At 42.5% G+C, this 15,448-nt stretch overlaps 1 long non-coding RNA gene across 2 annotated transcripts; it reads left to right on the top strand.

Annotated features, from left to right (window-relative positions):
* Positions 1-340: 340 nt before the first annotated feature.
* On the top strand, positions 341-14,770 carry LOC147996510 (uncharacterized). Of its 2 annotated transcripts, XR_015678298.1 has the most exons (4): positions 341-532; positions 2,747-2,804; positions 13,158-13,271; positions 14,054-14,770. It is a non-coding gene; the product is annotated as an uncharacterized LOC147996510 (long non-coding RNA). The 2 variants fall into 2 exon arrangements; XR_015678299.1 differs by lacking the exon at positions 2,747-2,804 and having other exon boundaries at positions 409-532; positions 14,054-14,380.
* Positions 14,771-15,448: the final 678 nt, after the last annotated feature.

Here is a 15,448-nt window from a genome sequence, read left to right on the forward strand (position 1 = left end):
TGGTTCTAGTGTTTTTATCACAGCAACTGAGCTAATACCTGTCGCTGCCAGTGTTTTACAGATGATGGCGCAGACACACAGGGGCTAACCTACTTGCCCCTGTTCCCACACAGAGCATAGCCATGATCTCTGCCCATGTGATTATGGCCGAGGGTTACCTGCCACGTCATATCACTGTTGTTGAGGGCTGTAGGTTGTATTTCCTGGTTAGATACCTGCCCCGGGAAAGACTGATAGTGTTCTACTCCCCAGGCCTTATATCAGTATGTAAACCTGTTTCCTGAAGAGATTATGCCTACTGTAACCAGAAGCTAAGCAGGTAAGGTTAGTAAATCTATTTATGCGTATGAATGTAGTTGGTTGGACGTGACGGAGGCCAAAGCAGATTTAGAGTGATTGAAGTGACATGAGGTGACGCAGATGAATTGCATAAGCATGTCTGAACAGTCTTGCAGTAGAATAGCAAGTTCAGGATCAATTCAATTTCCGACCACGTGCAGAGAACAAGGGCAAGGGAGCAGAAGAGTCAAGGGTAATGAACGGCTTTATTACTTTATTTTTTATTGTGTTGCTACATATGGGTTTCTACTGCTATTCATTAAGTTACTGTGGGATGCTGATCGTAATGTTCTGGGAGGCTCCTTGACACAATGCATAGAGAATGTGACTCGAAGTCAGATGATTCCTGCAGACCAGCTTCTCTTCAGTATGGTCAAGTCCTGAGGATGATTTTGAAATTGAAAGTAAAGTCCTTTGACTGAACAGGCTCAATCCCTTCTGGGTTAGTCAGTGACTCATTGATGGGGCTCTTTGGGTGACTTAGGGCTTTGGTGTATAGTTTCCAATCAAGCTACCTCAGCTGTTCAATGTAAATGTTACTCAGCTTTGAGTAATGTCGAGACTTGGCTGTTAAGTAAACAAACCTTGCTTGTCACCATTTTTCCATTTAAACTTCGAATGGCCTGGGTCTAAGGGCATCACTTGCAATGTGTATTTGTACCAGACCTCTAGCTTTCTCCATATCCTGGTCTCACTATAAGATGAGGATGGTCATGATTGCAGAGCCTTGTAAATCGCACAGTATCTCTCCGTGAAGAGTTCGGGAGAGCCCCCAGCACAGAGCAGCCTCTTCACGAACGACATTAGATATAATTATGTAAAGTGGCAATATGGTGCCAAGAACACAGAGGAGCTCAGTGCATATTGGCTGAGTTGAATAAATGAAAGCTGAGTAGCTTGACCTCAAGCAGTAAAGCTGCCTTTTAGCTTCAGCTGCTGCCACTGTTGTTAGCGTGACTCTACTAAAAAACCACTGCACCTGTGTTACTGGTGAAGCCGTGCCTCTGCTTTTCAGGAGGTTCTTGCTAGATATGACCACAGCCTGGTATGACTGTCCCCTGAGAGGCTCTGCCACAGTCTGACCAATACAGATGAGGATGCTTACAGCCAACCATCTGATTGAGTAAGGGAACCCCAATGGAGGAGTTAGGGGAAGGACTGAAGGAGCTGAAGGGGTTTGCAACCTCATAGTAAGAACAACAATATTAACTAACAGGACCACTTAGAGCTCCCAGGGATTAAACCACCAACCAAAGAGCACACATGAAGTGATCTATGGCTCCAGCTGCATATGTAGCAGAGGACGGCCTTGTCTGGCATCAATGGGAAGGGAGGCCCTTGGCCTGTGGAGGCTTTATGCCCCAGTATGGGGAGACGCTAGGGCAGTGAGGTGGGGTGGGTGGGTGGGTAGGAGCGGGAGCACCATCATAGTTGCAGGGGGAAGGGGATGGGATAAGCAGTTTCTGAAGGGGAAACTGGGAAAAGGGACCACATTGGAAATGTAAATAAATAAAATAACTGATAATAAAAAAAGAAGTCTTTAAATCATGACTTATAGGTAGGTTGCTAACTGAAGTATTTATAGATCGTGCTCTGGTAGCAGATTACTCATTTATTCTGCAGGTTAGGGGCTGTACGGGTCAGTTTTGGTCAACTTGACATGACCTAGAACATTTGGGAAGAGAGACTCTCAACTGAAGGATTGCCTCCCTCAGATTGATTTGGGACATGTTTGTGAAGTATTTTCTAGAGTATTTTCTATTGCTGGAGACGAGCCTAGCCCTTTGTAGCCAATACAATTACTGACCGGGTGGTCCTGGGTTATGTAAGACTGGAGCTAGGAAGCAAGCTAGGAAGCAGCAGACCTGTGGTCCTAAACCTTTCAGATGCTGTGACCTTTTAATACACTTCCTCTTGTTGGACTGACCCCAACCGCAAAGTTGTTTTTGTTGCTACTTCATATTTGCAATTTTGCTCTTGTTACAGACCATAATGTAAATACTGGTTTGGAATCAGAGGTTTGTGCAAAGTGTCTCAAGCCACAGGTTGAGAACCTTTTTTCTAGGGCGTCTGGTTCAGTTCCTGCCAAAGTTCCCATGCTGAACTTCCCTGGCTTCCCTTCATAACAGACTGTAACCTGTAAGCTGAAATAAACTCTTAGGGCTCAAGTTGCTCTTGGTAGGTGGTTCATCACAGCCACAGAGAAGCAAACTAGAACAGAAGTAGAACCAAATGATCAGTAAGCTGACACTGTGGGCACTGTATTAAACATATCCATGTTTATGCGTTCTACTTATTAGACATGTAAGACTATTCTGCTACTATATACCCCCACCCCCACCCTGTGCCCCACCTAATAGTCTCTGCTGTGTTTCCTTCTTGTCTTCCAATTTTTAAACTTTGACAGGGATACAGAGAAATGCATTAGAAGTCTGGAAGAAGCCTTACTTACTGTCTGGGTAATGGTGAGTAACCTCTGTGTCACAGGAGCATAAAGGACTGTTGTTCCCAGGGCACATGTGCCCTTTTAGTGAATACTGCTCAAATCTAGATTTTTTTTTAACTGGAAAAAAATTTGAGCAATTTATAAGAGTTTCTGACCTTTTTGAGTTCTGTGGACTGTATCTTGGTTATTCTGTTTTTTTTTTTTTTTTTTTTTTTTTTTTTTTTTTTTTTTGCAAATATTCACTTATTAGTGAGAACATACTGTGCCTGTCCTTTTAGATCTGGGTTACTTCACTCAGGATGATATTCTCTAGGTTCATTCATTTGCCTGTAAAACTCAGGATGTCCTCGTTTTTAATAGCTCAGTAGTATTCTATTGTTTAAATGAACCACATTTTCTGTATCCATTCTTCTGTCATGGGACATCTGGGTTGTTTCCAGCTTCTGGCTATCACAAATATGGCCGCTATGAACATACTGGAACACATGCCCTGTGGCATGGTGGGGCATCTTTTGGGTATATTCCCAAGAGTGGTTTTCTGCATCTCTAGTTGGGTCTATTTCCAATTTTCTGAGGAACTTTCAAATTGACTTCCAGAGTGGTTGTACCAGTTTGCAATCCCACCAGCAATGGAGGAGTGTTCCTCTTTCTCCACATCCTCACCAACATGTGTTGTCACCTGAGGTTTTGATCTTAGCCATCTGACTGGTATAAGGTGGAATCTCAGGGTCATTTTGATTTGCATTTCCCTGATCACTAAGGACTTTGAACATTTCTTTGGGTGCTTCTCAGCCATTTGAGATTCCTCTGTTGTGAATTCTCAGTTTAGTTCTATACCCCATTTTTTGATTGGGTTGTTTGGTTCTATTGGTGATTAGCTTCTTGAGTTCTTTATATATTTTGGATATTAGCCCTCTATCAGATGTGGGATTAGTGAAAATTTTTTCCCAATATGTAGGATACCGATTTGTCTTATTGACTATGTTCTTTGTCTTACAGAAGCTTTCCACTATGTCCTTTCTCTTACAGAAGCTTTCTAGTTTCATGAATTCCCATTTATTAATTCTTGATCTTAGAGTGTGAGCCATTGGCCTTCTGCTTAGGAAAATTTTCCCTGTGCCAATGAGTTTAAAGCTCTTTCCCATTTTCTCTTGTATTAGATTGAGTGTATCTGGTTTTACGTTGGGGTTCTTGATCCACTTGCACTTGAGCTTTGTGCATGGTGACAACACCCCAGTCCCACTTGGGAGGGAGAAGAAAGCAACCACAAGGGGGGAGGGAAGGAGAGACAGAAGAGGGAAAGGGGAAGAGGGGAGAGGGAGAGGGGAAAATGATTTGGTATTGGGTGAGAGAAAAAACTGAAGCACCAAGGGCTAGCAGAAAGTATAGAAACAGGTGACCTTGGGAAGAAGAAGGTTGGGAGGACTCTATAGAATGTACCATAGATCTAGGAAGTAAGAGACTCTCAAGACTCAAGGAGAGGGACCCTACCATGATGAAATGGCCTACAGTGGGGGAGAGAACTTATTAAACTCACCTCCAGCAGAAAGACAGGGGATCAAGTGAGGGATGGGGTTGCTATACCACAGTCAAACCTCTGACCCATAATTCTTACAGTCTGAAAGAAATTCAGGGATGGAAATGGAGAAGAGTCTGAGGGAAAGAAGGTCCAGCAACAAGCCAAAAGTGGGATACAGCTCAAGGGGAGGCCCCAAGACCTGACACCATTACTGAAGCTATGGGATGCTCACAAAAAAGGACCTATCATGACCGCCCCAAAAAACCCAACAAGCAGCTGAGTCAGATGTAGATATGTACATCAAACCAATGAACAGAAGCTGCTGACCCCTCTGTTGAATTAGGGAAAAGCTGAAGGAAGCTGAGAAAGAGGGCAACCCTTTAAGAGGGCCAACAGTCTCAATTAACCTAGACCCTGTAGCATACGCCAGATGAGATGAGGCCCCCTAACACATATACAGCAGAGGACTCCTGGTTCTAAGTTTAGTCAAAAGACTGGAGGCCCCAGGAAGTTTAGATGTCAAGTGGGATGGGTGGGGTGGGGACATCATTATGGAGACTGGGGGAGGGGGTGAGGTATGGGATGTAGAACAGTCAGAGGGTGGACCAGGAGGGGAATAAAATCTGGAGTGTTTTTTTTTTTAAAGAGCCTCTGATCTCTCAAGAGAAGTTGAAATTAACAGTCTGATATGAAATTTACTAAATTCCAAGGTTGGCACAAATGTGTTCAAAATCTTGCATGAATGAATAAAGGCTCTCCTTCAGTTGACTATGAACCAGTGGTGTTTGTGACAGGAGTCTGGAATCTGTGAAACGCTTGCTTGTCAGCTTTTCATTGGCTAAAAGGTGAATACTAAGGCTGACACTAGAGACACTCAGTTTTGGAAGCTGCAATCTGAGCTCTGTGAGGAGGGAAATGAGGTAGTGTGGCAGGGTATGGCACGGGGCCCTGCACTTAGCTGCAGCTGGTCAAGGAGAACTGTGCTGATGTCCTAGAGACTCACAGATGGAGTGATCTGATTGCAGGAGTGGGTAAGAAAGTCAGTGTTCACAGAGCAGGTATCTATCTGTAGGGCTTATATATAGAAAGAGGCCTGGCTACAGGGCAACAGGCAGGAGAAAGGAATTGAGAAGAGGAGGCAGATAGCAGCTAGAAGTGTAAGCTGAGGACTTGGTTTCAGTGTGGAACCAATGTCATTAAGAACAAACAGCATAGGGCCAGCACAGTAGATCAGTGGACAAAGATGCCTGTTACCCATTTCTGGAGAACTGAGCCCCAGAACCCACACAGAGGCGTAAGGAGAGGACCTAGTTGTCCTCTTATCTCCATGTGCACACCACGACACATGTGACCACACGCATCACACATACACTCACTCACACAACAATAATATAACAATCAAGAGCATGTTGTTGAACTCCTCAGGCTAGTGAACTAGGTCCATCATTCAGAAACAAGCAAAAACCAAAAACCTAGACTCAGCTCTCAAAGCCCAAAGTAAGGATGAGTATCTAAGACAGAGAATAAGCATCTAAGATTATGAAGGAACTAGAATAAGCCAGAGCCCTGGCTAGACTTCAGCTATCAAGCAGAGATCAGAAATGCCCATATGTATTAAGTGTACAGCAAGAGAACACATTTGTGTTGATAAGGTGTACAGAGAACCATGAATAGGATCCATTTACACTGCAGGTGAAGTTAGAGGGATGAGGCCTGGGGGAACAAACTGGGTTCTACCTTGGGAAAAGCCCTTTCTGAAAAGGCCTCCAAAGACCTGGTCATTTTGAAAAGCAGAAGATGCCTAATGACTGTACATGATTGGTGCCTACCGTCTCAGCTGTCCTTTGGTCCTTGCTCCGTAGCCTGGGGAGGCCTGTCAGATAATTTCTTTGCAAGGGAGGTCAATGGACTTCTTGGAAAAAGAATATGCTTAGAATGAAGATGAATCACAAAGGAGTGGGTTGACTCAGCAAGGCAATCTAAGATTTGTCAGAAGGTCAGGGTCAGGCTGGAAAGATTGTATGTTGACTGTCACTGGGGATTTATCTTACTGGCACTGGCTCAGACCCCAACAGAATCATGAGTAAGTCCCATAGAAAGTGATTTTGAATTTAAAATCCTTAATTCATTCCATCAAATATTCTGAGTAGCGCTAGGAGACAGTGACAAGGCCTTCCTACCTTGGGGAGACACCGGTACAGTTTTGGCATATTAGAAGCTTGATGTTAGGAGGCAATAATACTTGGTGGTGGTCATGGGCCTTGCAAGTGAATGTTCCTACTTTGGTTGAAGGTGAGTAGAGCTATAGCAGTTATGCTATAGCAGAAGACGGTTTGCCTTCAGTGCCTTGAAGAAGAGTGTAAATAGCTGATGTGTACTCTACAGACAAGAAGAGTGGGATATAGCAGGACCCCAAGAGAAGGCAGAACTCCTGCTAGAGTGGGCAGGGTAAGGACCACAGATGATTACTGTTCCCATACCTTTCTAAAAGCTTACAAGTTGTTAAGGCTTAGTAAACACTTAGTTCTGTTAGGATGTGAAATACTCATGTGCTTCTCCTATCAGTCAAGAGTACTCAGTGGGTCCTTGTTACTGTGTTAGACACGAGCTGTTCTGACAGCATCCAGAGCAAAGTCGGTATCTTTAGGCTCTTTGCCCATAGGATGCTAATACTAAGAAGCCAACCAGCTCGTGCAATTCATTTTGACTTAAGAAAGAAACAAAATAATTGTATTTAAAGATCCATAAATAGATACGCAAGGGCACATGTTCATTCTCACACATGTACACATACCAAAAGGGAAAAAAATCCAGAAAGACATGGGAAGGGGATAATTTGGGAATGGCTGATCATGGCTTCTGTTGTGTGAGATGCTGGGTCTCGCTGTTCTCAGCAATAGCATATTCAATTACAGCCAGAGCTTTGCAGGGCCACAGGTGAAAGGGAAGGTATAGGGAGTGAAGGATAGGCTCTTGTCTCCCTTTGATGTCTGTGCAGGAAATTAAACGACTTGTTAAAAGGCTCATGTCAGAAAAAATGTGCTAGTTTTTCTAGAAATAACACTGCGTAAGAAGCATATTAATTCTTCCTTTCTGAATGCCTTTTTGGGAAGAGGGTTTAGATCAGGAAAACAATCCCTCCCTCAAATAAAGTATTGTGCATTGTTAGGCAATGATATTGTAAAAATTTACCCCCATATATAGGGTGTCTTTGGCAGACACTCATGGTCCCGTGGTCCCGTGTTTTTCATTGTAAGTGGCTGATATCAGGACTGACATCTTCCAGATGTCAGGAGCTTTGATTTTTTCCCCCCTGTGTTGCAAACGAGTTGGCATGGAAACAAGTCTTTGCTGGCAACATGACATATGATTCAAGGCAAAATGCATTTTAACACAGATGAATAGTTCAGGAATCTGCCTTTAACAAAAGTCATTTCGAGAGCTGTTTTGAATCTGCTGGTGTTTTGTGACAACTTTTTCAACTTAGATGGGAAAAATCAAAGCACTCCATGTTATGTAATGTAGTTATTGCTAAAATGCGAGTTCACTCACCCACTGCAGAAAACCTTCAAGTTTACAAATGGACTTTAGTTATAAGGAACCGAAACAAAAAGCCTTGCTCAGTGGAAATTACCTACTTGTTTTAAAGAATGAACCTCCCTAAAACAAAACAAATAGAGGCTGGCAGTGTGCTGTTCAAACAAAGGGCTTGGACTATAATTATTCCAGAAGGTTTAGGTTTTTTTCCCCTCAAAAGGACGACAGAGAAATAGGGAATAAACAGATTCTTTTCATGTTGTCCTGTGAGCTGCTATTGTTCACCTATACAGGCTTTCTACCAAAGGATAGTGTCACAGAATATTCTAAATACTCTGATTTTTGTCTGTTTGTCTCAAGTACTGGGGAGTTCTAGTGACCATTTCTTTTTGGGCACAGAAGGAAATCAGTTCCTCCCCAGTGTTCTGGAAGGACAACAGACTGCAAGAGTTTAGGGAAGTGGGTTCTAAGTGGAAAGGGCAGAAGCCATTGCTATAGGCAAGTTTGAGCTTGAAACTTTTCAGAGCTTCTTCTCCCCTTCCTGGAAAGCCATGACCACATGCTCCAAAAGGAGAACAGTCAGAGTATGAAGCCAACACTAGGTTTAGCCTTAGTGACTGTGGTGGCAGAATATTCAAAGCCAGTCCATGAAGACACATGCAGTCAAGCGGAGGATAAAGGTTCTTATGTGTTTGTGAATGCTTTGATGTTCTGAAGCGTAATTTGACCCTTGCATACTGTGGTTTGAATGATTCCTCTGAAAAGAAGGCTGGATGTCCAGACAAGGGTATTTTGCATTAACGGTGTGCTGTGCGTGAGAGCGGGGGATTCTGGGGGATGTACAACTGCTAGAGGAGACAAAGGGCTTGGCTGCCAACACTCTAGTGGAAAAGTCAGCTGCAAAATGCCCACCTCAGCTCATGAAAACAAAGACTGGCTGATGAAAATTTGGTAACCAACAGTATGCATGTATGTGGTTGTTGAAGGCAGAACTATGGGATAAATCAGAAACCGTGATGACACAAAGCAAGGAACCCAGGAAGTCTGACCAAGGCCCTGCCATACTCAAAGCTCTTCAATGTTCTCTGTGGGCGAACAAGTTCTTTCTGGTTCTATGTATATATTACTAAATCTTGTATTTACTTGTTTGTATTTCAATTTTAAACTTCATCAATAAGAAAAATCTAAAAAAGTACGCGCGCGCGCACACACACACACACACACACACACACACACACAGGCCATATTCAGAACACATCTCTCATCAGCCTTCTTACCCAGGCTCTTCAGCAAAGATATCCTGTGGGTCAGGAGAAACCAGAACATGTGAAATGATCTTTGCTATGAAGACAAAGACCTGATTTGGAGAGGACTAGATCAGGGTGATGCTTGGGCTCATATGTTTCTATGCTAAAAGAAATTAAGACTGGTTTTGTTGGGACTGGAGAAATGGTTCAGAGGGTTAGAGCCCAAGCTGCTCTTCCAGAGGACATAGGTTCAATTCCTAGCACCCACATGGCAACTCATAACTGTTTGTAACTCCAGTTCCAGGGACTCTAACACCCTCACAGAAAAATTCACACAGGCAAACACCAATGCACATAGAAAAATAAGTAAGTAAGCAAATAAATGAATGAGTGAATGAATGAATGAATGAATGAATGAATGAATGAATGAATGAATTGTTCTCAAGCAGTAGAAGTACAGATTCTGGTTTATAAAGATACAGTCTGTGTGACCACAGGTCTAGCCATTGTTGTTGTGAGCTTTACTTTTAGCATCTTTCTGAGGTCTTTAACTGAAAAGTTTCTACCATGTCACCACATGAGAAGCTTGACTTCTCCTCTTCCCACATCTGAGGATGGGCCTGCCATTTCTCTTCATCCTCTATCTGCCTTGGGTGAAGGTCTCTATTTTCTTTGATAGCTTCTTCGGCTGATCCTTTTGTCAATTGTTTTGATAAAACAAGCATTTTTGGTCTACGAGATGGCTTAGTGGGTATAGGCACTTGGCACCAAGTCTAGTGGAAGGAGAGAGCTGACTCCCACAAGTTGTCCTCTGCCCTCCATATGAAGGGTTTGGTGTCAGCAAGAGAGGAGTGTTAAATGTTTTCAGCATGGAAATAGGATGACTCCCTCCACTGCCTCTGCACTCTCACAGGAGTGCCAGCACGCAAGTGTGCGTGCACACACATGCACACACAGAGAATAAATGTCAAAGCAAGACATAAATCTTACCATATTAATCTCCTAATAGCCAGTGTTTTCCTAATGTGTACAGTTGGAATACAAACGCAGCAAATAAGCTTTTCTAAACCTAAACATGGTTTACTTTTCTAGCCTTAATTCTTGAATTTCATAGTTGCTTCTACAATCAGTATAGTTCTGCTCTAGCAATGTAGATTGGGTTACAAGTGCAGCGTCTTACTGTTTAAAATATCTTGAGCTGCACTGATTCTGTGTGGCTGTTACAGAGAGTCCTCTTTGTGCTGCAGGATACTTCCTAATAATCCTTGGTGATACTTCTTAAGGTTTTCCTTCTTGAAGAGTGGCTCTTCAACACCTGTAGATGGAGAAACCACCCATTCCTGTATACCTTTTCTACGCAGTAGGATACACCCCAGAGATATCACTTAAGAGTATGCTGTCTACACTATCTGCATCTCTCTGGTCAATATATTACTGATTCTTCAGATACAGGGGTCCAGAGAACAATATCCCAGCATCCTCAGGGTCCTTACAATTAGTGGCTAAGTCATCAAGAGGTGCCTGCAGTAGGAGCGCAATGATTAAGCTTGCGTTTCCCCAGTTAACAGCAACAATTCGAATCCATTTGATGGAGTATTTTCTACATGCAAAGTATTGTTTTCTAGGCTAACAAAATGGCTAAGCCTCTGCCTCCTCTAAGACCACGCTATTCTATCTCATTTACATATACATTGCGATGGAGGATTTCTTCTAGGCACCTTGCCCTATCTTTAATAGTATGCCATGTTTGTGGCTTATACTTAATGTCAAAAAGTCAGTTGCTACTGAACAATATAGCTACCTCTTATCATTTTGTGTGATATACTGACATTGGAAATCGTGTAGCATGTAGCTTCCACAAACCAGATGACCTACAAACATATATTTTACAGTGCCACGTGTGTGTGTGTGTGTGTGTGTGTGTGTGTGTGTGTGTGTGTGTCATATGTATTCTCTGATCCCCTAAGTGAGGCAGGGAAGTAAAGGACTGTACATAGACTCTAGGGTCTGAATATATGTGTTGCAACATCTACTGTGGCATTTCCTGCTGCTTCTTCCCGGGCAAATTATACAACCTCCCTATAACCCAATTTTACCATTACCAATTAATAATACAGTTAACTCGAGGGAATAAGTGAGTTGAGGTATTGGTGAAGACTTAGGAAAGCGTTTCCTACATAGTAAGTGCTCAATAAAGTCTGCCTACTGCCAAGTTGTTCGTATTGTTTGTATTTCCCAAATAAATACAATTCAGAAAGGTTAACTAGCTTCCCAAAGATGGCAACTCCAGTCACACCCACAGAGTCTTTGCCCTTGACACTTCTAATGTTTCCTTCCTTGCATAGAGATGTGTGGCTACATACATGGAGACCACAGTCGAGTTATCCAAATGGTAACTTGCTCGATCCATCTTAAATTGGTAGTCCTCATTTTATATTGTTGCCTTCATTTCATCCTATGCAAAATAAAAGGATCCAACTACCTTTTAGCCTACCGCCAGCATTTAGAAGATGTTTCTAATGGTCAGGGCCACAGGGCATTATCTGTACATAAACGACTTCAGTAGCTGTTACTGAACCTCAGTTTCCTTATCTTCTCTGTGGCAATGATAGCTGTCTTAGGGTTCTCGAGAACCACAGAACTTATGGACTGTCTCTTATGAATTAAGGGAATTTATTGTAGTGACTTACAGTTTGTAGTTCAACTAACCCACCAGTGAGCAGTTGTGAATAGGAAGTCCAAGAATCTAATAGTTGCTCAGTCCCGCGAGCTGGTCTTCTTCACAAGCTGGAATCCTAGAGAAGGAGATTCCAACCGATGTGCAGGCAAGTAAGTGCAAGCAGGCACAGGAGACGTTGTCTTTCTTCCATGGTCTTTATGTAGACCTCCAGCAGAAGGTATGGCCCAGATTAAAGATGTGTACCGCCATGTCTCGATCTAAGCTGTCCTTTTTTTTGGAACTTGCTCTGCCCCAGGCTGACCTTGAACTCAGACCTTGATCTGCTTGCTTCTATCTCCTGGGATTTAGGACTGGGCCTAAGCTTTTCATGGCCACTATGCATCAAGATCTGGATCAAAAGCCTGTGCCTTCCAGCCTCAGTATCTGGGTCACAGGTGTGCCCACCATTTCTGGATTGTGGTTCATTCCGGATAGAGTCAAGTTGACAACTGGGAATAGCCGTCACAATAGCTATAGACAGGATTCCCGTGAGGGCCTGTAACAGTTGCAAGTTTTGAAAACAGCCACCACATCCATACCCATAAGACTGGTGGACGCCACAGCACCAGGAAGTCGAGAAAATCTCCGAAATCTCACAGGGCAAGGAAAAGCTTTCTATGTGCCTGAGGGTCAGCGCACAGTGAGCTACTGTTTAGCCTATTTATTTATGAAAGTTCTTTATAGCATTTAGTGGTTGGATTGCAGCCTTGGGGCATCTAGAGTCCTGCTTCTTGGTGTTAATTTCAGAATAATGTGGCAAAATGGGAGCGCTCTCATCCCGGGCCACCATCTGCACAGAGCTATTCCCTCTGCCTTCTGACTGTGAGCTCACAAGTGCAGGAGGCCAATCCTCCAGCTCTGTTTCGGCGAGGAATGTCTCCCCACCACAGAGGGGATAGCGCAGTGAGTGATTGGAGTCTACACTGCTAAGGCAAAGCGGAAAATCATTTCTTATTAGCACTCTCTGCAGCATTAATAATAGCAACAGCCACGAAGTAACAAAACGGTCTTCGCATTTGAAATATAGAAGAGAAGTAATTGGCCCAGAAAGACATTATCAGCTGGAATATTCCACATTTGCTTGATTTACCATCTTTGGGCAGTTCAAACAGCTTCGCCCAATAAACTTAAATGCCCAAACTGCCCCTCCTCCGCACGGGAACATCTTTTATATTCTTGTTTCTGTAGTCCCAAACACCCTTGCTGCAGAAATAAGAAATCAGAGCAGACCTAATTTATTTTACTGATATTTGAAGGTAATTTTTCCCTTAATGAATGCATCTGTTTGGATGATAAACTGTCCATTAGCCAATGCTCAAGTGTTTTTTATGCTCTCTGTTTTGATTACAGAGCTTTTAATGTAGGACTGCCTCCACTCTCTGAGAATTTGCACTGCCATCCAGTCATTCCCCAAAAAGGAACAGATTGGAGAAAAAGCCAGCCTGATTTTTTTTCCTTCCCCAGGTATTTTAATTTATTAAATAATTGACCTAATAAACCACATCAAGACGTATTTCTCTGCTTTGTGTTGACCATATTGAGAGTTCACCAGTTCCGGAATGCCAATTAGATGTCACTGTTAGTATCCCGTGTGTACAAAGAGATAATGGCTCCAGACCAGACAACAGGCATAGCAGCCAAGGCTAGACTCTGTGTCTGCTTCCCTGAAACAATTGCTGGACTTGCTGGATTATGGTTTTCAAACCTTCACTTCCTGTCAGACTCATGAGGCTCAGTATGTTCAGTGTGGTGTGAGCAGAAGACACCATACAAAGTGGGGGATTAGTTACACCGTTACCGTTTCTGTCCCATTGTTAATGGGAATTACACATCTAAATTTCCCCATAGCCATAGCTCACAGGGGACACTGGGAGGATGGGAAAACCCAGGAGAGAATTCAGATAATATACAATGCAGTAACTATACTTAATAATACAGTTAATAATAATTCTTGGAAAAATGCAAAGCAGGGAGAGGATATGTTCTTTTCACAAGAACCAAAGCCATGCGAGCTGATGTCTGAGTTAATTAGCTGGATTTACTTCATCTGCACTGCACATGTATGTCAAAGCATTTGGTTGTACAAGATCCATACATACTGTCTTATCAACTAAAATAATAAATGAAAAATAGAATTCAAATGGTTAATGGTGTGATCTCTTAGTCTTGTTGCATTTCAAGCTGCCTTCTGGATATGAGCACATACTTATCTTACATAAACACTCTATATTTTGACTTCCTTTCAGGATTGGTATATGTGTTGCTTCAGTGTGGGTTCAGCTTCCAGTGTGAGGAAACAGCATTTGACAGTGACGTCCAGCATCCCCAGACCTTCATGGAGAAAACTACAGAACAACATTAAGTTGTTTTGACAAGTAGCTTTGCATTTCCTTAATATTTACTCTGCACTATCACTTCGTGCCCTGACCTACTAACGGAATCATCTTCATAACACTAACTCACAAAAATAAAGGCCAAACAAACAACAAACAAACTTTGTATCCAGAGCCACCCATCATTGAAATCCAATACGCTTCTCAAATGGAAATAGATTAAAATCATGTTCTTACCACAGCTTTCTTTTTGTTCAATCACTGGTTTGTACTTAAAAGGCTGCAGAATTCATCCTCATCTACCAAAGAAAACCTCATTCATACCCCATTCTCAGTTTTACACAACGGTGATGTTGGATAGAGCCTGCCAAGTTGAAGAGGGCGTGTCAAGACTAGAGAATCTTCACGCCAGCACCATTCAGCTACCTGATACTCTGTTGGGCTCATAGGGAAACAGTCATATTTGCAACATTTTGAAGGCTTCCAGGAACAGAATGTTAAAAAGACAACTTTAAATATTCAGGTACTAGAATAACATTTTGATAATTCTTTCACAGGGAAATGAATGACCAGTAACTATGATCATTTGGGTATACCCGGATTTATAATAAAGGCTTGCTTCTGTCCATCATTCCCAGTCAAAACATGTTGATGAGAACATGATATGTGTTGTAGTTAAAACAACACACACATATACACATACATACATACATACATACACATACTTACACACAACACATACACACACACACACACACACACACACACACACACACACACACACCACTCTCTCCTTAATATGCTAGATATTAAAATTCCAGTGTAGTGAATTAAGAATCCCACAGCCCATGGTACATCAATGCGGGCGGTGCCGTCACAATGGTAACATCCTGCTATGCCCTTGAGATGAGGCCCTCCTCATCTGCCTTTGGTTTGGTGCCAGGCCACATATAAGGGACAGGTGAACTCTTGGGTGTTTTATTTATGGCTTACAGACTTCACGAATCCTGATTTTGTCATATATCAATGTCATTTTGAGAACATTTCTGTGTCCCTTTTCCTTTAGTCATGAAATACATAACTTCCACTTGATGTTGAAATGCGTAATAGTTCCAGGAGTGGGATTCAATAGGGTCAGTTGGAAATATTGCTTTTTCATTTTTATAGTTCATACACAAGAGGTTTACACAGAAACCACATTTAGTCACCCAAACCCTTGGTGGTGTATTAGTTATAGCGGAGATCTTCAAAATGAGTCTGGAAAGGAAGAAAGAAAATTCTGTGAACTCAGGAAGACTGGTAGCACAT

The sequence above is a fragment of the Rattus norvegicus genome, chromosome 2 (genome assembly GCF_021556685.1).
Source record: "Rattus norvegicus strain SHRSP/BbbUtx chromosome 2, alternate assembly SHRSP_T2T, whole genome shotgun sequence".
NCBI lineage: Eukaryota > Metazoa > Chordata > Mammalia > Rodentia > Muridae > Rattus > Rattus norvegicus.